The 23111-nt window shown below is 33.8% G+C and overlaps 1 pseudogene; it reads right to left on the bottom strand.

Moving 5' to 3' along the window:
• On the bottom strand, positions 1603 to 15120 carry Vmn2r-ps38 (vomeronasal 2, receptor, pseudogene 38; annotated as a pseudogene).

Raw genomic sequence — 23111 nt, forward strand, 5'->3', positions numbered from 1 at the left:
TTCATATTCAATGCATAATATATCAAAATTATCCACAAACCCTTAGATATCAAATCATGTGAATTTTTTAAATAGGGATGTCTAGATCATGAATAAAGTATTAATCTCTACCTTAGTAGGCTTGTCTAATGTTACAAGAAATCATTTGTCCTCTTCATTAGTTTAATAAAGGTCTTGAACCTTGATTTCCAGCATCCAACTAGTACAGTCCAATTGATCTTTTGCCATTTTCTCTTCTCTCCTGGCTCCACCACTTACATGGTGACCAGGAAATATAATAAATAGGGACAAATACTTAAATGTAAAAACATGAATAAATATTATTAAAATTCAAGATAGGAATATAATAGAAATGTAATTTTAGAGGAGATTGGGTGTTATAATAAATTTGTGTAGAATTCCCATAAACTGCAGTTGAGTATTACATCTTTCGCTGCAAAAATAACATTTTCTATGAATTTAAAATGAGTAAAATGTGGATGTTAATGCTTAATTTGTTCCTTAAAGGGACATTACTATGATCATACTTCTATGAAGAGGAACTTCCGGAAGTGATAGTTTTTATTAATGCTGATGCATTTTAGACCCATTCAGCATCCAATTTTGAAAGGAGAATTGACAAATGTGAAGGATTTATTCTAGTTGCAAACACTCAATTGTCTTTTTGGAAATTCCATTTTCTAGGAAGCAGCATAGTCAAAGCATCGGGTTCCCATGCCACCCTTTGAGATTTCTTTCTCCAGAAACTCAATCACAACTTTCTGAGGGCAGTCTCTGAGAAAAATAATTTTCATGCAAATATCACTAGTTTTACATATTCCTTCCATAACTATACGTTTGACATATCTACACAAATATTTTAATTCTTTCTTTTGTATCTTTAATCATTTTTTATAGTCCAGTCATTATCTTCTTCCCAATTCATCCCCTGACTCTTCTGCATTTCCTACCTCTTCCCCCATCTCCAAGAGGATATCCCCACCTTCCAAAACACAAGACCTTCCAAATTTTTGGAGTCTCAGGATTCTGGGGTGTTAGGTGTGCCTTCTATCACTGAGGTCAGACAAGGCAGTCTATGCTGCATATGAGTCAAGGACCTCAGTTTCTGAGAGGTTCTGGTTGACCATGTTAGTTGATACTTCTGATCATCCTATGGGGCACCATTCTCTTCAGCTTCTTTCAACTATTCCCTAATTCAACCACAGGGGTTCTCAGCTTTAATTCATTGTTGGATACAATATTTTTGTATTGGAGAGCAGAAAAAAACATTTCCATTTTAGACCATTGTCTGATAGATTGAAGAGCAGCTTAAGAAAACAGGCAATATCTCTCATGTGTGTGCTCCTATTGAAAATCAGAAAATGTGTTCTGATTTCAACTTTGTTGATTCTTTAGTTTGTTAATTTGTCAAATTGATTGTTAGATATGATAGATGGTTTCTATGTGTAGTACTATCTGTTCTGGAACTCACTTTCTGTACAAGATCATGGATAAAACTTTCTTATCAACTTTTACTGGAAGTTACCAGGGGGATATCTCAATGAAAGAAAAATGAGGAATAAAACAGTAATAATAATTTGAAATTTTAATTTTCTTAGAGAAAATGAATCAAGTGAATGAGTGCAAGATTTTATGCACAATGCATGCAAGATGAGTAGATATGATACTTCTAGACATTACTACAGGATCCAGTAAAAGTGATTCTAAAACTGAATACATGCATTGTAACCCAGTATTTGGTACGTATGTAACAATTTCTCATTTGAAAGAATTCTAGAAATATTTCTTCAGAAATGTGATTTCTCCCTGATTTTTTTGAAAGAATTTCTCTCAGATCTCAAGAAAATGATGTAGATCTTGGGTGCAAAGATACATCCAAGAATCCCTGAACTGGATGCCAGGATGGAGAAAATCTCTACAACAACCATGACCTTGCCCTTGGTGGTATGGTAGACAGGGAGGAAGATAACCCAGACACTGCAGAACACTAGCATGCTGAAGGTCAGGAATTTGGCTTCATTGAATGCATCAGGTAGATTCCTTGCCAAGAAAGCCACAGTGAAGCTTCCAAGTGACAGGAAGGCCAAGTATTCCAGTACACAGTAGAATGCAGTAACTGAGCCCTTGTTACATACAAGAATAATGTTTCCATGCTTAGAATGCTCATCAATATCAACAAATGGAGGAGAAACTGCTAGCCAGATTGCACACAGAATACACTGAAATAGAGAACATATGGGAATAATATAATTGGGTGTCCCAGATACCAAGATGTTTTTTAACATTCTTCCTGGGCCTGTGAACTTGAAAGCCAGAATTACAGTGATTCTTTCGGCCAGAACTGTGGAAACAGCCACAGTGAATACAATTCCAAATGTGATTTGCTGTAAGACACAGGGGACTCTGTTAGGATGACCAATGAAGAAAAAGGTGCACAGAAAACAGAACATGAGTGACATGAGTAATAGCTAGCTGAGGATTCTGTTATTGGCCTTCACAATAGGAGTGTCATGGTGCTTCACAAACGCCCAAAGTACCAGAGATGTGAATGCAGAGAAGCAAAAGGCCATTAAGGCAAGAGCCATCCCCAAGGGGTCTTCATAGCTTAGAAATATCACAGCTTTCTGAATGCATTTGTTCTGTTCTGTGTTGGCATACTGGTATTCTGGACAATTCACACAGTGATCCATATCTGATTTCCAAAGAAAAGTTTAGTGAGTGCTGCTTTAGAAATTTATTGAGAAGGAATTTCAAGTAAAGTAGTTGAAAAGAGCCTTGCAATGCTGCCTTGATGCTGGAAATATAATTTTAAGGGCATTGCTGGACAACATTGCTTTCGATTCATAATGTCCATGAATATTTAAGGGAAAATAAAATTTCTTTGTCTTTTTAACTTTGTTGAATATATCATTTGTAATGTTATTAGAAACAAAGATTTCATGAATCCCTTTTTGCTACTATGTTGATATCAAATTGATCATTTAATTTAAAAAGATACAATCATAAACCACAATGTGCCTGTGTTATTTTAAAAATACAAAACCCTCCAATCACTGTTTTCTGATGTCATTGATTTTTATGAGTTCATTTCCTATGACACACTGAGACTCTGACTTCTACTGGGACAAGATCTGTAAAATGTACTCGAGAATTCACTAGCTTAAACTCATTGATATAGAAACAATATTAAATTGAACAGGTAGGCTGTGTATTTGTTTGTGTATATATATTTATATGTATGTTCGTGTAAATGTCACAATTGTATTATTGAATTTAAGTTATTCATGTAATGTCATAAGAAGGTAGAGAATGAGAGGTAATAAAATATTAATGTTTAAAAAGCAGAACACTTTAAAGAAATGTGCCCGAAGATGTATCCTCATCTGTCAATAAGTAAACAAATGTTCTGATTATTATTTGAGAGATGCACTGAGATAAGAACTGATGGAAAAGAAGCCTCTGTAGATACTTTGTACTAAGAAGTTCTTTACCTTGATTCCTTCTTCATTTGGAAAGCTGAGCACACTTATCCTTGCCTTATCTCCATTCCTACTCGATTCTCTGTCTGTGGACGTACTCAGGGACGAAATCAGTATGGACAAATAGAATGAGCAAAATAACAGAGGAATCCTTGAGCAAGAGTGGTAACCTAGATGGTTTGTGTTAAGTAGTAGTACCCCATTCCTACGTTGTAATTCCCATCATGGCTGCAATATCAACTATGAATGTATTTGCACTTTATTTTAATGTCATTTCAGAAAATGTTGATGTACTTCCTTGGTTTTTAGAATTTTTATCTACAACAATGCATTTGTGTACAGCTATTATTTGATAAGTTGCCTAAAAGCCTAATAAGTTGGACTAGCTATAAACAGAATACTTTTCTGTACCAGAAAACCTGGGTTCAGCATCCAGCACCCATGCCAGGCATCTCATAAGTGCATCTAAATGTACAGACAGGGTTATTATTTGCTCATATGTGTACCTGTACCAGTGTTATCTACCACATTCACATAAGCCAATAATGTAATAAAACATTTCATAGATATTTTTGTGGAATTCACTGATATAAATGTTAACTCTTAATTGTTTTTATATCTAAAACAATTTCAGTAAAATAATTAAAAAAAATATTTTCATGTGTAGTGTATGTTGGAATCCATGACTTCAAATGACATCTTCTGAGTAGGTTGCTTGGTTCTACTACATGCCTCATGGGAATAAACTCAGATTGTAGGCCTTGGCCCCAAGTGATTTAACTATTGTATAATCTCACAGGCATAATATTTCTTCTGAGAACTTTAATTCATTATATTGAATGAAGAAAAAATAATTGAAAAGATAACTATAAACTTTATGCATTTTGTCAACTCTATATAATTATTATAGTAATTGATGTGGAATCCAATATACTAAACATGAGTCTTATCATATATTTAACATCATTGGTCAACACTTATTCCATACTTCCTGGACTCATATCACACCTGGCTTTTCTCATGGCCCTCTGAATATTACATACTTAATATCTTGACATAAATTTGCAAATACTTTTGTATTCTACATTAATCTTACAGAGAACATGTAATTTGTGTCTATCAGCCTCATGATCCATTTCAGTAGATTATTATATTATAATCGCTTCTTCATGGACTCCTATATGTATGTGGTGTACATAATCATATGTAGGACAGACATACTCAAGAAATATCTCTAAATTAATTCTTTTTAAAATTGTGACAAAAATGTAATGTACATGTAGTTTTATAGTAGATTACTTATTGGGAAAGTACTCTAGGATATTCCTTCAAATTGAGTTTTATTTTTTAAAGTATTTCTTTGTGAAAATATAATATGCTATGAATTTGCAATGCGTGAGTATGTGGGCAAAGACACAAGGTATATGTGTTTGGTTTTTAATTTATTTGTTGGTTTTTGGTAGGATTTTGTTATTGATTTTTATGTCTACAACTAGTAAATTAGAAAAGTGACATATTTTATATTAAAAGTTGCCTTTTAGTTGACGTCATCATTCTAGCATGGTAAAAGAGTGATACACACACACACACACACACACACACACACACACACATATATTTGTAAGATTTATCAGAGCAGATAAAACTTACTTGTCTCATTAGAAATTTCATTTTCAGGGCAGGGGCTGCAAATGAAACAGCAGGCTGCCACTCTCTCCTTCCTGGATCTTCTGAATCCAGGACCACAATCTGCACTGCACACAGAGGATGGCATCTGAGAAGAAAATTAGACACATATTGACAATGAGTTTTAGATATTATTTTATGTTTTATATAAGCCCAATAAACGTTTAATTAGCTTATTTTATGTATACCAACTTGTAGACATTTTATATTGTCCATTGTTTAATGGACAGCTGTGAATATTGGAAAGACATTGAAGAAATGTTGGATAATTTCTGAATGTCTATTAATTCAGGAAAAAGAGATGCTAGTGATCTTTGTGCAAAAACTATAGAAATTGCAACATGTTTTTACTTTTTATTTTCAATTTGGCACTAAGAATTGTAAACAGACATAGGGAACTTTAATTGAGATTTTTTTTTCACCCAACACTATCCTGTCCTTATGAGTTTGAATCATTTTCTTAATTGGCAATTGATATATGTATGCCCATCTCACTTTGTGTACCAGAGCCAGTGAGTATTACTCTTTGTTTTCCATCTTTTTTTTTTTTTGGATATTTTCTTTATTAACATTTCAAATGTTATCCACTTTCCCGGGTTCCATTCCTCCTGGAAATATCCTATCTGTTTTTTAATGTCTATGCTTTAATGTCTGTTTCCCAATATCCACACTTGTCTTTTCACGAGTGTATATAAGCCATACATCATATCTTTCCTTCCTACTTACTTTACTTACTATCAAAGTTTATTTAAAGCAACAGAAAAGCAAGTTAAGAAGACATTTGAAACAGAAAAAAATATGTCCTTAAATTACAGATAACAAATACAACCAGTACAGGGGAACGCCAGCGCCAAAAAATGGGAATGGGTGGGTAGGGGCGTGGGGGGGAGAGGGTAGGGGACTTTTCGGATAGCATTGGAAATGTAATTGAAGAAAATACGTAATAAAAAAAAAAACAAATACAACCTTGAATAAATAAGCATTGCAAAGCATGAAAGACTGTTTATGAAAAACAGTGGAACATGCAGACACTGGTTTAATATTGTTGAAAATGATAAATCTATGTGTAGTGACCTTGAATATGGAGTGTTCCATGAAGATACCCCCATATGTCTATTTACCATAATGTGGTATGAAAATTTTGTCCTATTATGATGTTTTAATTTTTGCTTAATCTTGTTTAATTTGTTATTCTCCCATAGAACCCTATTATGTCTTAATAAGTAACAGAAAGTGGATCTGATGGAAAAGGATGTTGGGAGGGGAACAAGAGTATTAACTATGACATATTGCAAGTAAAACTGAGAATTGGTCACATTCCAGTAGAAGGAAAGGGAACTGTAGGTAGGATATATTATGTGAGAGTAACATGCTGTTTTCAATAAATAAAAAAGAAATCTCAATTTCAAAAAAAAAATCTCATTGTCTCAAGGGAAGAACTTTCTGTTTTGTGTTCTTTTTTTCCCTCTTTTTTGGGTTGGTAGGTGTTTTTCTCAAGAATTATTCTATAAATATCTATCTCAAATTTTCTCAAATTTTTATTGTTCTCAAATTTCCTTTTTCTCTCTTACTGCACATTATGTTTTCCTCATGTTTATTAAAATAAAGAAATGTTCTCCTCTTGTATGTGCATGTGTCTCCCCACCCTCTGCAGGCAACTAAGGAGTGTCTTAAAAATATAAGCCAGCATTGTTGTCTTTGAATCCATTTACAGAATTTTAACACAAGTGTTCACTTATAACTGAAAATTATTTGTTGCTTTTGTGTGGTTGCTGTTATTGCTGTACTTGAGGTGTTTTAATAGCTATTTCTTTGTTTGATGTTTTAGTGCAGTCTATACGTTCTTTGAAATTTTGTTCATCTTAATTAAAAATATGATGGGGTACTTCAATTTATTAAAAGTCATGTTTATGTGAATATGAATTTCTATAATTGTGTTCATTATTGAACATGGTATGAATCCATTTGTTTTGTGGGAAAATTTTTTTGGGTAAAATGACAAGGGTTAACAATTATGACTCTTAGTGTTTCCTAACTGTAACATTGGTCTCTCTCTTACCAACACCTGTTCCAGAGGTTTAAGGCAAGGGAATAGATTACTATGTAATAACAGCAACAAAGTGAAAAATATTTTGTTTAATTTAAAGGAAAGACTATCAAACAGTGGTGAAGAACAATTTTGTATTAATTAAATTTCAGAAAATAGTTCTGATATGGCATAGGTAAATTTTATGCATGTTTGAATCTTCAAAGAATTGGGGAAAATGTCAAAATAAACATAATATAGGAACCTAGAAATTGTTTTTTTTTCATTTCAACATGTTAATGTGTATCCACTTGAGAGTGTTTACTGCTATGTATTATAAATCAATAAGTTATTACGCACTCACCTTTCTCCTTGCTGTAGCCAACTCAAGCATGTCTACATATAAGTGAAAGTATTCACCATGTGGAAAATATGGGCTGAACTTTCCTAACTTCACCTTAATCCCAAGGTGTTATGAGAGATTCCAAAATGAAAAATGTCATAGTCTTCCTGCAGTATCACTCTCTGTTTCATTATTACTTTATCCCCAAGAGGATTAGTAAAGTGGGTCTTCCTCAGAAAGGAGTTTACCTAAAATACAAGCATTGCACTATATTGTATATACCATTCCTTCAAGTCATAAAATGTATTCTGATTCCATAATAAAGGCAACTATGTTTAAAGAATGAAAGAGAAAAATCACAACAATTGCCATTGGATAAATGAAAGTATCATGATATTCCAAGAATTTAATTCCTCTCGGTGAACACTATCAAAGACAAAGAGACTAAAATGCAGAACCAAACGCATGTGTGCAACCCACACACACACACAAACACACACACACACACACACACACACACACACAAACACACACACACTAGCACAGAGAGAGGCGCTCAGGTCCTTTCAAAGTCACACATGTAATACAGCTATATACTTAATTACACACAAATATAAATACATGTTCTCATAACTTTCAGTCACATAAAAAACATATATGCACTCAACTAGAAACACAGCTAAAAATTTAACTGGCAAACAATCAAACAGAGAAAGATATAGAAATAGAGGGAGAGAGGGTGATAGAGAGAAATAGAGAGAGAGAAAGAGAGAGGAAACAAATGGGGAGAATTATAAGTATATAACCACCAGCCTAGAATGATATTGACACACAGGGAAATTTATACTCACAACTAATGACAGAAAGACAGGCAAAGGCCAAACCAAGCACAAAGAAATTGGCAGACAGATAAACAGTAAAGCAGACACTAATAACACATAAAAACACATTCAAACACTCACAAAATACATACAAGTGTACACAAAGACACATACTCTGACAAAATCACACAGAAACATACACACACATATATAAACACACTTATAATAAGAAAATTATACATAGAAAAATTGTAGCTCTCTTACACAGTCATACAAAGAAATAAACCTGTATGTTCAAAGCAACACAAATATAAACATAGACAGAAAGAGTAAAACACGTATATATACACAGTGAAAATATGTATTCACACATATAGACACATTCATATATACAAAACTGAGTACCAACACTCTTTCATGTTGAGTTACTCTCAGAAAACCAAGTAAGTTACTCAAGAGAGTACACTACAGGCATATTCACTAGAGAAAGTAATGGAAACCATTCCTTAAAATAATTTCCATGTAATTGACAAATATAAATAAAACTTATCTTCTCATCACAGAGAAAATTCATGGGGAAAACTTTTTTTATCCAATATTGAAAGGGTTGAGCTGACATCTGTATGTTTTATATAAAACCCACAAATTTTCATTGATAATCTGCGACTTCTTTTACCAATCACATTTATAACAATCATTAGATTTTCTTTTTCTTTAAAAAATGTCAGAAACTTATCTATTTTCAAAATATTTCCTATTATTTTAAGTCTGGACATCTGAGAGACACTAAATGGCTATGCAATTGAAGACACCAAACATCATCCAATAAAAGAAACTCTACCTTAAAGCAGGGATACCTGGATAATTTCCCATTGTCTATTGCCTGATTATCAACCTGTTGAAGATTTGTCTCATGGAGTGCATGGGCCATGGCATGCACAGCATTATATATGTTTTGGCTACCATCACTAAAGGTTATGTCAAACTTCTGTTCTATTAGCCAATCCAGTAAAGCATTTGATGAAAAATTCATCAGTATTTTACAGTTTCATGCTGAATCTTCACAGTTAAAGTACTTCCACTCTTGCATTTCTAGGTTTAAATCTGTGCTTTTGAGATGGAACAATGTCTGTACAAACTTTTTGTAGCCAGAAATCTCAGCATGGTGGGGTAGAAAAGTAAAAGTCCCATAGAATGTGCCATGATTTAAGTCTTTCTTACTGGTAGGGAAATTCAGTTGTATTGTGGTGACCCATATTCTCTGTATAACTGTAGATTCCCATATTCTGAGGCTCAGTAAAATAAAATTGCTTGTTTCCCCATAAATAATAATAACATTTGTGGATAACATCATAATTTGGTTGTAGTTCATTTCAGTTGTGGCATAGGTCAAAATATCAGAGATTCCTATCATGTTCACAAAGGCAAAGCAAATTTCCTTGCCTTTGCTCTCTTTTTTCAACTGTGACAGAAACTGATAGCCTTCATCATCATCAGGGATGATAAGGCCGACCCAGTTCCATTGGAAATAAAGTATGAAGTAGACCATTGCCAATGCTAGAGATGTGTCCTTTGGGGCCATCTGATAGACATAGGGATATTTTTCATTATCATTGATGATGGAACTGAAAGGTCCATAGGTAAGCTGAAGGAACTACAACAAAAAGAGCAGCATGAGGTGTAGTGCATCCAATAAAACCAGTAATCATATTTACCTTCAAAGAGTTGATTACCTGTGACTTTTTCTCTCATCTGATTCAAATGAGCAAATGTTCAATCCTGGCACATGTATTTCTAATAGTAACTGCAAGCTTAGCTCTTTGACAAAGATGCAACAAAATGTATCTGCATGTTATAATAACTGACATTCAGTCTTTCAGTTTTAGTCTTGCTATCTGTGTTCTCAAGGTTTAGAGGGATTTTAATATATTTACATCTTGGGGATATTTGCCTAATACTTTTTTAAAAAGGCATTTATTCCTCATTCCAGAAAAAATCTTCTTCTAAGATTAACAGAAAAGTCCTATGCAAAATACTGCTTTACCTTTTAGAGAAAAATTTACCTTGCCCTACTTGAAGGTATTCCTTCTACACTTGAGTTTGTAACTCACAAAAAAGTGCCAGAGATCTCTGTTTTAAGATAATATTCCAAAATACTCTGGGAATATCTGCTTCTGTGCCTCCTCAGGACACAGATAACCAGAAGAAAGTATATTTAAAAACTGTAAACAAGGTCAGCAGCCTAAAAGTGTTAGTAGCAGATCAGATTAAACAAACAAACAAACAAACAAAAAACACCCTCATTCTACTAAATACCCATGTAATTATGTGTCAAAATATCTAGGACTCATAAGTTGTATCTCTTGTAGAAAATATACAGAAGCAATGTTAGATTGGACAGTTATCTCCACCTTCCAAGTGTCTTGTAATAATAGAAAAATAAAAATGTGAAAAAATATGTAAGAATGAGGTATTTGAACCCTGTAACTCCTCCTTCTTAGAAACGTTCACCAGTGAAGATCTGCTCTTGTATCTTATGATGAAGAAACAAATGAAAAACAAGCTAAGACATAGCAATAAGTTCCATAAAGCTAAGGACATAACCTCTATAATATTAAAAATTACTTATAATAATTAAAACAGTATGTTGATGAAATATTTGCCATAGTGTCTAACGAAAATTGGCACTATGACCCATAATTGTTAGTACTATATTTACTGATAGTAAAATGTCTAACTTCACAGACTGGATTTAAGGTTTTCTTCCACTCCAGTGCCACTGAAATGTCACAAGTGGCCAGGCTAAAAATGGTCTGTCTTATCTTTGCACAAAAATACTCCAGATACTTAAAAGTTGGTTTATAGAGGAAATTATTGTAAAATATTATTCTGTTCCATCACAATTTATCATTGATCACTAAACTTATAACACCACCATAACTCTGTTATTGTACAGTTTACCAATGATAATCTAAACTTATGACCAAAATGAAAATAACACATATGGGGAAGAAATAATATGCTTTATGTTTTGGAACAACATTAATCTTTCACTGCTTACTGAGATGTTTATAAATAAAGAATCACTCTGACTGCCAGTCAGTCAAGGCTGCAAGATTCTCTCTAACACCCTGCCAGACTCTATTCTTCATTTCCTCCTCTATTCCTTCTTTCTGGAATCTGTCAACTTCTGGAGGTGGCATATAGCAGATGGCCTATCATCTCTCTAAATAGTAAGTACACTGGAACTACATAGATTGACATAAGCATACATCTAATCTCATCCATTAACTTTCTTAATATCTGTCAAATCCCCCAAAGAGACGTGATGCTAAGAATCCTTGGCCTATGATAACTCACATGTAGAGATAAGAAAATGTCCAGGAACATCTGAAAATATAAAGATGTGGTCATACCGGGTCCTGTAAGCAGAAATGAACACATAGTCTCTTCATTACAGAAATAATTAGGGATACGCTTATATTTTTTCTGATCAGGAAAATCGCCTGTATTTGTCATAGTTTTTCCATCACAACGGCCCAAATTATATTTTATAATCAAAGACATATTTGGTAAAAGATCAGGATTTCTGTTGATTTCATCCATTGAAAACGCCAATGCCAAAGCATATTTGTGGGTTTTAGTTGTTTTTCTGTAAAAGAGTACAGCAATTATTATGGACAAATGTAAATACACGATCATTTGTACTCAATAGAAACACTATACTGTACTGGATGCTTCTGCCTCTGTCCTCAAAAGATTGAAAGAAAAGGCTTTTATTGTGAGATAAAATGGAATTGGGAAATTGAATAAATAGTAAACAGATTACAATTTCATGACAGTATTTCTCCCATAAATAAGATTTGGTATTGACCTCATCCACAGAGAACATTCCCATCTCTGTTTTTCAGTGCTTGATCAGAAGTTAAAAAAAGGAAAAACCACAGATATTGACAAAACTGTAATTCAGAACATGTCTTCATTTTGAAATTATTGAGCAACATAGAAATACATGTGTTATGAGACCCATCGTGTTATTGATACTTTTTGTGAAATTCACTTAATTAGTTAAGGTAGAGAAAATAGGACTTATTAGTGCATAATAGTCTTTTTGCAGCAAACTTTGGTTTCTGTACTAATAATCACTTATAATTAGTTGCCAATATTCTTGGCATTTTCCCTTATATCTATCCTCACTTTCTTATTTTTATTTCAATCATTTGCTGAAAGAAAACCTTTTCTAAAAATTTATTTTTATGTGAATTCAAACATCAAACATGCATTTTGTAAATGATACATGCCTATGCATATGTTTGTATCCATATGAACAAGGTTTGTTTAGGTCATAGTATGGCAATACATTCAAGTGCTTTATAAGATACTTTGCAGTAGCTTATCCTCAGTTCAATTGTGAAAGTATACACATTCACTGACTTTCTAGTTACAAAGGAAGGTGATATAGTTACTCTGGATACTTCTTATCATAATAACTGAATTTCTAGGAAACATTCTTGATAACCTTTCCAGTTACACTAAAACAGCACTAGCATCCAACTGAGAACTAGGAAAATAAGGAAACTTCTGTGATATTTTATGTGCCAATATTATATGCATATAAAATAGAAGACATTTTGGTGTAAATTGTATAGAATATTTTCATTTTTGTGTAATAAAAGTGTGCCACAAGACAGTGGCAATGGAATAATAACATATTGTGATTGTATTTCTATTTATGGTTATGTAAAGTATAGTATCTCACGTCTCATTCTTGTCACTTCATTATAATCTGATCAATAAACATTAAACATACACCTATATATTTGATGATTAAATTTGAAGTAAATGCAATGAGGTTTTCACCAAAAATTGTACCCCTGTGGTGTTTTCATTCTATATTCTATATTCTATAAAATATGCTGATTTATAATATTCTTTATTAACACACCAAAAACTCAATTAAACATTTCCAATACCCAAAAGAAACTTGAGAATAGATCTTGTGCAATGCTCAAACTACTTCCTACAAGTTAACTTTAGGAAGCACCAGTTACATAAAGTGTCTCTGTAACCTAGTATTCTTAAAGGTTGTATTTAAAAAGAACTATCAATGGAGGAGCTAGAGAAAGTAACCAAGGAGCTGAAGGGATCTGCAACCCTATAGGTGGAACAACAATATGAACTAACCAGTACCTGCAGAGCTCATGCCTCTAGCTGCATATGTATCAGAAGATGGCCTAGTCGGCCATCATTGGGAAGAGAGGCCCATTGGCCATGCAAACTTTATCTGCCTCAGTACAGGGGAACGCCAGGGCCAAGAAGTGGGAGTGTGTGGGTGGGGGAGTAGGTGGGGTCGCATGCGGGGGAGTTTTGGGATATCATTGGAAATGTAAATGAAGAAAATACCTAATTAAAAAAAACAACAAAAAATAAAAAGTATCATTAGTCTACAAAAATGGGTATTAATACCACATTGGTATCAATGTGCACATTGTAACAGGTGCACCTATATTTAATAAAATTTCTGAATAAAGACCCAGAAGATATATATATCATTAATGGATCAGAGATTAAGGAACATAGACATGAAAAGAGATGGCATGTTTCTTAAATAATGAGAGAAAGCTAATAAGCAACTACAGTATCACTGTTCTCAAGTGTTCCAACTAACCTACACCACAGATTTTACCCAATGCAGTGAGAAGGGATATAAGTAGCCTCCATTGCTATTGACAGCCTCACTATTCAAGGAATGTAAACATATCATTGGATTCCATATGATCCACATATATTTTACTCTAAAGAGAGAGTGCAGAACTGAACTTAATAAAATGTAAAAGCCAGTGATTATATATGAACAGAGGGAAGCACGAAGCCACAGTGCTTTTGAATTTTATCTTTTAAAATATTTGGATATCTTGATCTCTAATGACCTAAATATTCTTTGCCCATATACATACAAAAATGTCCATCTAGGCAATCGTATGAAATGTGAATTTCTGATTGTAAAGCTCTTCTCTTTCCAAACTTGATGAAGCTTCAGAAGACAAGAAGTGGCCACATGTAATGAATTTTAGAGAGTAAGTTTGTATATATGTAAAGTTCTTGACAACTCTATGTTCCATGAGAATTACTGTAATCCACATAAGCTCTTGGAGCAACAAACTGATGAAAGGACTGTTAGCAGTGTTTATGGCCATCTATTTGCATATTCTCAGAGTAAAACACAATGAAATATTACAGAATCAATTTCAATAAGTCATCACTGTCTAGAGTGCAGTAAAAACTGTTACTAGGAGGGCTTTATGTGAAGAATCAACATAGATAGTCCTTTATTCCTCAGCTTCCAGTCTTTAAGTCGGAGGCCACCTAACTTAAAGAAAACCAAAACCTCCACTGAATTACTTAAAAGGAGAAACTATGATTGATTCTGTAAGATAAATCATGTTGTTTCTTAGTGTTCAGACTTAGCAACAGTACAAAGGACTCAAGCATTTGCCTAATCTCCATCCTCAGAGCACTAAAGATATATTCAAGTTGTCATTTACATGGACAATACAAATGCACTTACAAGACATTCAGAGTCTCCTTGAAATAATCTTTCTCCATAGGCATCTGAACTGCTCCAAGGATGAAGGAACAAGTTTGATCCAAATCTTTATCATTGACTTCATTCAGGTTTAGTCTCCAAAAGCATGTGGAATCAATGTAATTGGCCATGAGAAGTTGAATCTTGAGGAGAAAGAAGACACCCACTAAAATGAACATATTTGTCCTGCCTTAAACCTGGTAAGTGTGGATTGTGAAGTGCCATGCAAATCAGCACATCAAATTTCTGTCTGCTTTTATTTCTCTAGTCAAAGGAGGTGTTTGTTCCATAGTTATGATTCATATCATTTTCCGATTGCTCCTGGCCCTGGAGGAATTCTTAAACACTGTCTACCCTGGGGTTCTGCAACTGGTGTCCACAGCCCATGTAATAACATAGGTAGGTAAATACATAGAATAATATATTCTCAGGCTCCATAATATCACTCATGTTTTTAAATACTTGGGAGGAAGCTCTTTTGTTCAAATTTTGTACTTGGAAAGTTTTAAAAAGGTGATTGTGTGAAAACAATTAGAAATGATATGAATGGATTGTATCAGAAGATTCACAGTGAGACATCCAGTAATAGTACATTTGGAGCTAATTGGGACACATAGTACTTTGTATTACAAAGTCTAAGTCAGGGATAGCCATTCTCAAATTTATAGTCACTGAGATTCACAGACCATGTAGAGTGTGGACTCTGACATATCAGTGACACTAACAGATTATTTAACAAGGCCTGTGCTACCATTGTCTTGAGAATGAATAAACAGACCAAGTCAGAAATATATTATATCCAGCTCCATCTAAAATTTTTACAGTTCTTCATAGATCCCCAATTAACTTACATGATAAAGACTGAGTTTTAAACGTTCAACACTATCCAGAGAATGTCATGCTGTGGGATTCCTTTCTTTGTTCATTCTTTGTATTGGTTACTTATTTATTTACACTTCAAATTTTATCCCCTTCCCTTTATCTCTTGCACAACTCCCCATCCCCTTTTCCCGACCCCTGCCACTATGAGAGTGCTCTGCCACCCTCCCATATACTACTCCTCAGCATCTTATCATTCCTTACCCTGTGTCATCAAGCCTCCATAGAACCAAGCATCTACCCTTCCAGTAATGTAAGAGAAGGCAATTCTCTGCAACATATCCAGCTGAAGACATGTGTCTCCTGATGTAGACTCTTCAGTGGATTTAGTCCCTCAGAGTTTACTTTCCAAACATTCAATAACAATGAGAAAGTAATCTTAATATTTGAATTCCAAATCATGATCTTCCTCCATGAACCTCATTTTTTCTTAAAACTAATAACTTGTACTGACTATCTATTTCACATTATCTTTGTTTTCCCACATTGGTTTTGCTCATTTTATATTGAACTAGTGGCTGTGAGGAATTGTTGTTTAGAGATATCTTCTTAGTATCTTAGAGACAAATAGTGCCTGCGTAGCAACACTGTGTTCTAATTTGTAAACTTTTCTTATAAAAATTTTCTACCCATATATTCTTGTTTGCATTAGAATCCACACTGAACACTGGAGAGTTTACTGATGACTATATACTCATGAACTTCTTTCAGAGCATTTGGACTGAAAAAAAAAACAACCTCAGCATATATAGGCAACACATTTTTGGGGGGTGATGATGTGCCCTATTATGTGTCTTAATGACAACCAAGTTTAGTCTTGCACTGAATATTGCTGTACATATAAAATCAATTTTTACCATATGTATAACTTCTGGTTCTGTGATATGCTGTCCTTGAGTGCTCAGACTTGTGTCTAGAGAAATGCAAATGGAGAAGTCTTTCATAAGTATACAGAGTAAAGTTGTCTTTCAAGAGTGAGGGATGGAACCACCCACACATCTCAAAAGTTTTAATGCAGAATTGCAACTGTCTAAAGGAAATAAAGGAACAAAGAATGGAGAAGAGTCTGTAGGAAAGACCATACAGGGACTGCCCTTCCATTGGATTCATGTCATATGTAGCCACCAAACCTAGACACTTTTGCTGATTACAAGAAGTACTTGCTGACGGGAGCCTGAGATCGTTGTCCCCTGAGAGGCTCTGCCAGAGCCTGATGAATACAGATGTGGATTATTGCTGCCAACCATCAGATTGAGAAAGGGGACCCCAATGGGTGAGTTAGGGAAAGGACAGAAGAAGTTGAAGGGATTTGCAACTCCAAAGGAAGAACAACAATATCAACCAACACTACACCCCAGAGCTCTCAGGGACTAAACACCAACCAAAGAGTACACAGGATGCACCTAATTATTCCAGCTGGATATGACACAGAGAATGGCCTTCTCTGGCATCAGTGGGAGGGGAGGCCCTTTATCCTGTGAAGAATCAATGCCTCAGCATAGGAGAATATGAGGGCAGTTAAACAGGAGTGGGTGCATGGGTGGGGGAGCACACTAATAGAAGCAGAGTGGAGGCAGGATTGTGTAGGTGTTGAAAACTGGGTAATAGGGTAATATTTGAAATGTAAATAAATAAAATAATGAAGAAAACACCTGCAAATGAAATTTCGAAGAAGCCAAATTTAGTAGCCATTTTTTGTGGTTATTAATTATCATTTTTCAAAATGTCATACTTAATTTTGTGTTTCCTTATGGGACATTGACACAAATGTAGCATGTACTTTGTGACATCTGCACCTCCATCACCACTATCTGTTGCCTGTCTTGATAGTGACTCATTTCTCAGTTCAATGAACCTCATTCTCCTTCATGATATTTTGTGTGCATGTTCAATTCCAATTATTTTCTTACTAAGAGCTTCAGATGATACACCCATTCCCAGTTTTCATGCTTTTCCAGTTTTCAAATAATATCTCTCAAATTTCTTTGTGTAAAGATGGGCAAACTCACACACACACCCACAGACACACACACACACACCCACACACACCCACACAGACCCCCCCCCCACACACAGACACACACGGGGTGGGGGCTCTCACTGACAAAAAGACACACACTTATATATCCAGACTCAAAACAGTGGAATTTCCTCAGTCAGTCTTTAATTTGCAATGATGATTTCCTGTTCTATTCTCAATTCATATTAAAAATCATATAATTCTTGTATGTTGGAGAAAAGTTTATGTGTATTGAAACCATTCATGTCTGTCATCGAAACTGTAATATGACTACAAGATCAGTGTATGCTGAAATCTATTTTTTCCCAGTAATCTGGCACAATTTATTAAATATTTAACAAATCATTGCATCTCAGTTCTTCTGGGAACAGTTCTTATTTAAGTGAAAGCAAATATACATAGAATGACTGTTCAACAATTCCTATTAAGATTTTATTAGATGAAATAAATGTTTTTATTTGCTTAAGGCTTCCTGTCCAGGTGAAACTATTGAGATTTGGTTATTTGACATGCTATGGAGAAGAGATAGTGGGGAAAGAGGATCCAAGAAATGCAAGCAAACCCTTAGGAATCTTGGATTTATGAAAACAGTAATTCGTATAAATAACAGAAGCAGCAGTCAATTAATGAAACATTTACATACATTTATCAAGAATAAATAGTATGAACTAGTAAATATCCATAATTGAAATTTTATATTATTACAATATTCACTTAAAATGCCATGGAACATATAGCTTTTAGATGATTTATAAGGTTTAAAGGAATTAGTGTATGAATTTTTTAGAATTTATATAAACAGTTAATATTGTGCATTAAAAAAATAAAAGCTATCATTTTTTAGATATTTTCTTTATTTACATTTCAAATGTTATCCCCTTTCCTAGTTTCCCCTCTGAAAATTCTCTATCTCAACCCCCCTACCCCTGTTCCTCAACCCATCTACTCCCATTCCTGGTCTTTGCATTCCCTTGTATTGGGGCATAGAGCCTTCACAGGACCAAGGGCCTCTCCTCCCATTGATGACCAACTAGGCCATCCTCTGCTACATATATAGCTAGAGCCATAAGTCCCACCATTTGTTTTCTTTGATTGGTGGTATGGTTCCAAGGAGCCCTGGGGTACTGGCTAGTTCATATTGATGTTCCTCCTATGGGGTTTCAGACCCCTTCAGCTCCCTGGGTACTTTATTTCATCCATGTTTTTTCAATCATTTGACCATTACATAAGGTCTATTTACTTAAAAATGTATAAGCTTGGTTTGTGAGTTTTATTCTATATATTTATATTTAAGCATGTATATTCATTGATTTACACTGTTAAAATTCTGAGATTGCACTTTAAATGGAAATAATAAATATCCATTTTGGAAAGTAAAATAACTAAATTTTATATTATATACTTTATTTACACATTTTTGAAATGCATCAAGATTCGTGGCACCTTGCATATTATAATGATCATAAAATGAAAATAATTGACAGAAAATTACCTATGTAGTATGCTCACTCATATTTACTTCTAGAAAAATCCATCAGAGCTGTGAGTAAACTATTACATACCCTTACAGGTATTGTCTCTCATATTAGAATCTTTTGTAGACTTTGTACAAAATTTTCAAGCTCAATATATTATTTAATCCCAGTTTAGCTATCCTATCCCAAAGTGAAGTTAGATTCACATCTTATCTGAACTATATTTTTATTTTCATATTAAATGCCCATGTCATAATCATGTAATCTTTCAAAACTTGAAATTTGGAAGGAAAAATTGAGTACTATTCTAAAAGATGTCAATTATTATTATTGACACTGTATTTGTTGTAAACTATAACCATCATGTTTAGGCAATTCATACACATCTCTAATGGCTTCTGTCATTTTATTATGAAATGGTACTGGATATTTGCAAATGATTTTCTCCCTCTAATCCATTCTTCTGCTGCTTACAAGTAATATACCTCAACATCAAAGATATACCTTATCTTAGAATTAAACAAATGGAAAAAAATGACACAAATGAACCTAAGGAGCAAACTGGTAGAGCCATTCCAATAGGTAACAAAATAGACTTCAATCCAAAAATAAAATCATAAGAGATAAAGGATACTACATGTTCATCAAATTTCTTTGATTCTTATTTGGTTTGCCACAATCACAAGGATACCACTTTTGTAAAAGAAATACAATTAAATCATAGATAACACATTCACCTTCAAACATTGATAGTGGGAGGCTTCAATACATTATTTTAAACAATAAAATGGTCATTCAGAAAAAAAAAGTAAATGGAAAAAACTGCATGTAATAGATATTTTCAAACCAAATGACCTAACAAATATCTAAAGAACATTACAAATAATCAAAAAAGAATATAATTTCTTCTTTACATGCATGGATTATTCTCCCAAATTTCCATATATTCAGTCATAAAATCAATCTCTACACATACAAGGAAATTTGAAAAACCATTTATATTATCAGACTGACATGTATAACTACCGAGTATCAACAATAATAGAATATACAGAAATCATTCAAATTCATATAAGCTGAAAAATTGTTATGAATATTGGAGTAAGACAAAAATAAACAAATTAAAGACACCCCATAATTCATTGAAAATAATGTAAATATACACACACCTGTGCGATAAAATGAAAGTTGGGAAAAGAGGAAACTCCATTATACTAAGTGCCTACAACAACATAACAGTACACTTTAGAACAAAAGAACTCAGGAAATATAAGAGGAGTAAATTATAAAAAATAATCAACATGAGTAGGAAAACATCTAAGATAGAAATAAAAAAAAAAAACCACAAGGAATAGAAGAAACAAGGACTTTGTTCTTTAAAAAAGAAACAAACAAAAATAAACAAACAAAAATCAAAAAAAAAAAAAAAAAAAAAACCTTGCCACTCAAGCACTTAACCATTCTAAAAAAATAGATCGAAATAACCCTAAGGGCATTTGTTGAAATTCTGTACTCAAATAAATTGGAAAATCCAAGAAAATTGTTTAATATTCTCGGTGGATATTACTTATAAATTTTTGGTCAAGTACAAATCCGCATTTCAAGTAAACCTAGAATCCTGAAGGAAACATAAGCAACCATAAAAATCTGATAATCTGACTACAGTGTGTCCTACAGAGCGAAAGTAATGAAAATGTATGGTATTCATATAGGAACATGCAGGTTGATCAATGGATTAAAATTAAAGTCCCAGAAATAAAATTGCACAGTTGCAGACATCTAAGTTTTACAAAGAAGGCAAAATAATTCCAAGAGAAAAGCAGTGTATCTTCACCAAATGGTGCTAAACCAACTGACTGTCTGCATGTGGAAGAATGCAAATAGACCCATGTTTACCACCCTGCAGAAAACTCAAGTCCAAGTGGCTCAAAGTCCTCAATTTTACATTTAAAATACCTCAGGCCTCATGCCCCTTAAGGATTACAGAAATGTGTCACAGAGTGTCTGTTGATGGAGATGAATTACTTCTTGGGAATGCTTGTTCATATCAACAAGCCAGGCAAATACATTAACTGAAGAGTGAGCATCTCTGAGGGACAAGTTAGAAGGGTGGTAGTATCCCTTCACTCTAGCTGTATCAGGAACTGAACAAGTCTTGGGAAGGGGATAGGACAAATCTTGTATTGTAGAGACAATAGACTGATGGACAAGTATGAGGTTTCAACCACTCTGCTCTCCTGCAGTCTGGGTTTCCAAACATTTATGAGCAATTGTTCTATAGATGCCTTCAAAATGTTGTTGTGGGATTTAGTGCTCTCTTAGTGCAAAAAGGCCTGAGTTGTGACCCCTAGCATTATATGACATGCCATCAGTACATATTCTTGAAATGTTAGTACTGAAATACACTCTATAAACCAGTCTGGACTTGGTTACATAATCAGCCTCTTTGCCTTCTTTGTCCTGGGATTAATGAGGTCACCACTTCAGACTGAAAACTGTTTTTTTTTTTTTTTTGGTTTGTTTGTTTGTTTGTTTGTTTTGTTTTTTTGTGACTGGCTTTAATTGCTTAATACAATGCTCTCTTGGTATCCATTTTTTTCTTCATGGTACATAACATTGACCTAGATAGTATTTGTAAAAAAAATAGAGAATACATGTACATATAAAATTTTTTTGGATATTTATCTTGTTTTGATTTTAGGTTACAAGTCGCTGAACAAAATGATTTAGGAATACTTTCTTCTTTGATGAGGAAATTAAAGCTTTGTTGCAATCCTACATAAATCCACAGAACTAGGGAAGTCATGGATCTTAGAAGAGAATCAGCTACTGCCACTTTAATAACCCAATATTATTGCTCACTACATTGTAAATATTTGTTCTTATACTCACAATATCTTAATTTCTTATACCTTATTATCATCTTATCTTAATATCTTATCTCTCACACTTAACATCTTATCTCTCACACTTCTTAAGAAGAACATGGATTGAAACAGATGGGAGCCATTACGGAGGATCAAACTGAACAAAATTCAGAGACTAAGAGATCATGTGGTACCTATCCCTATCTGATTGATGTGTAATACAACTGCATATAAATCATGGATGAAATTGGAATAGAGGTCAAAAATGTTGCAAGAGTAAGGGGAACAGAATGGTTCCTGTGAGAATATCTTCTGATGGCATACATGATGTCTCATAAATTTGGCTTCCTAAAGAGAAATGGAAAATGGTGATATTAATAGACATGCTAACATGAATGTGTTGAATTTCATGAAGAATCAATCATATGCAGAGAGCTACAAACAACCACAGAATGCTGAAATTGGAAGAAATAATCTCCCCAAAGGGAGAGGTTTTCAGTAAATATTCCAACACCAAGAGTTCAGTCCTGAAATATAAGTTATGCTTTATGGAGTATGCAGGCTCTATTTATATATTTATAACATTCATAATTGGAAACTGAATACAGGAGTGTTTGAGGGGTGTACATGGGAAAGATCGAGGGTAGAATGAAGTGGGGAAATGTAATTACATTTAAGTTTTAAGGGAAAAGGATTTTTTTTTAACATTTAAAACATCAGAACAGAACAATATTTTCCAGAGTATTTTAAATTCATTATTTTAAAAATATTTTTATTAGGTTACATTTGTTTTCTCTCTGCCAGCAGGTCTGGAAGAGGGGAGAGAACCCTGTCTATCCAAGTCTCTCCAGGATTGAGCAGGATGGTGAGTGAGGCCCAAAACAACACCTTACAGGGAGACTGTTAAAGCATGAACTCATTTTATTGCA

The sequence above is a fragment of the Mus musculus genome, chromosome 7 (genome assembly GCF_000001635.26).
Source record: "Mus musculus strain C57BL/6J chromosome 7, GRCm38.p6 C57BL/6J".
Taxonomy (NCBI): domain Eukaryota; kingdom Metazoa; phylum Chordata; class Mammalia; order Rodentia; family Muridae; genus Mus; species Mus musculus.